The sequence below is a fragment of the Dasypus novemcinctus genome, chromosome 8, assembly GCF_030445035.2.
Source record: "Dasypus novemcinctus isolate mDasNov1 chromosome 8, mDasNov1.1.hap2, whole genome shotgun sequence".
NCBI lineage: Eukaryota > Metazoa > Chordata > Mammalia > Cingulata > Dasypodidae > Dasypus > Dasypus novemcinctus.
The window spans coordinates 10,184,013-10,185,908 of record NC_080680.1 but is presented as its reverse complement, the minus strand read 5'-3'; the positions used below and the strand labels follow the sequence as shown (position 1 = coordinate 10,185,908).

Sequence of the window (1,896 nt, the reverse complement as noted above, 5' to 3'; positions counted from 1 at the left end):
TTCTCCAAGAGACAGTGCCATCATGTTACTGGTAAAAAATAGCAATATTTACTAGGCACTTATCAGGTGCCAGGAACAATGCTAACCATTTTATGTGGACTCCTTGTCACATCTCTATAGAGTGGGAGCTCATCTAGTGCACTAGACCGTTCTTTTTGTGGCAGGATCTTCCCTACGATGTCTTGATTTTTGTTTGTAGAATGCTTCTTCCTCATGAATCTTGGTGAGGCCATCTGTTAAAATGTCCTGTCTTCTCTGGACCAAAGGGGCCCCGTGTGACACCTGCTTGGCCAGTCAGACTCATTGGGAACTGAGAATTGGAACAAGTACCTTCAGAACTGAAGTGGATCTATGGGGCTTTCACACCCCAAGAGGAAGGGGCCAGCCTGCCCTCCCCAGGTCCAGTTCTTTCAGGTCTGGGAGAGCATAACACTGTATCTCTGCAAGAAATCCCCTCCTGCCAAAGGTGGCCGGAATCAGTTCCTGTTGCCTGCAACCAAATATCCCCCGAGGTATACTTCCAGAAGAGTTGAAAGATGGGGGGGAACCAAGGAGAAGAAAGCTTCCCACAGGGAAGCTGCGGGGGACCAGGGCATGCCATCCCCAGCCTCTGCCACCTTACCCACCAATTCCCTCATGAGGAAAGCGCCCTCCCTGCCTCAGCGAGGTCCAAAACCCCGGGGTCACTCGAAGTTCCTCTCTTTCTCGTTCTTCTCTCCAGTTCATCAAGAAGTCACGTTAAACTAACTTCAAAATGTGTCCTGAACCTGTCCACTACCACTGAAGCCCAGTATCGAGAATTAACAAAGAACTGTAGCCCCTGAATTATCGTATAGATGTTTTCTTACTTTTAGCATAGGTAGAATGATTCACTCACTGTAACCTTGGTCTTGATGTATGTTAACATTTAAAAAAATGTAGGCGGTGGACTTGGCCCAGTGGTTAGGGCGTCCACCACATGGGAGGTCCGCAGTTCAAACCCCAGGCCTCCTTGACCCATGTGGAGCTGACCTGCACGCAGTGCTGATGCGCACAAGGAGTGCCCTGCCATGCAGGGGTGTCCCTGCGTAGGGTATCCCCACGCGCAAGGAGTGCGCGCCGGAAGGAGAGCCGCCCAGCGTGAAGGAAAGTGCAGCCTGCCCAGGAATGGTGCCACACGCACGGAGAGCTGAAACAACAAGATGACGCAACAAAAAGAAACACAGATTCCCATGCCGCTGACAACAACAGAAGCGGACAAAGAGGACACAGCAAATAGACACAGAGAACAGACAAACGGGGGGGGGGGGAAGGGAGAGAAATAAATCTTTAAAAAAAAGTAAATTTTAAAGTTTTGACTTTTTTGTTTAAAAACTTTTAAAAATTGTTTGTTAACTTTTAAAGTAGCTAGATAGCTTCTTGGCCTTTTGGCTAAGATCAAGTAAAGTAGCTGGAGGCAAGTATCTGAAACTTATTTCTTTGATTCTTATATTATGTTTTGTAGCTACATAATCTTTTAACTCCTAACTGCCTCTGTTAGGCCTCAAAGCAAGGCCTTTATGGATAAGCAGAGATGGCATGAAGAAACTTCAACACGAGAGTTGGGCAAATTCACATTTATTACATCTGCTGAGGTAAGAAGCCAAGGCCAGTCCAAAGTGACTCAGACCTGACTCCCGGCGCTGCAGTTTCACTCTTGTTTAAATACCCAAGTTACTACTTAGCATTTGCTTTGATTATGCATTAGTTTTTATGCATATGGATGAACACACATAGCTGGTTATATAATTGTATGATTAGTATGTTCAGGAAATCATGCTTGCACATACATTGCATGATCAAGAAAGGGGTGGATAACTCCACCCCTGCGTGGGAATTTTACTATGTTAATTAAGCAAGTTGAAGTGAGGACAGCCA

At 46.1% G+C, this 1,896-nt stretch overlaps 1 pseudogene; it reads left to right on the top strand.

Annotated features, from left to right (window-relative positions):
* The first annotated feature begins 1,390 nt into the window (after nucleotides 1–1,390).
* On the top strand, nucleotides 1,391–1,551 carry LOC111766922 (U2 spliceosomal RNA; annotated as a pseudogene).
* Nucleotides 1,552–1,896: the final 345 nt, after the last annotated feature.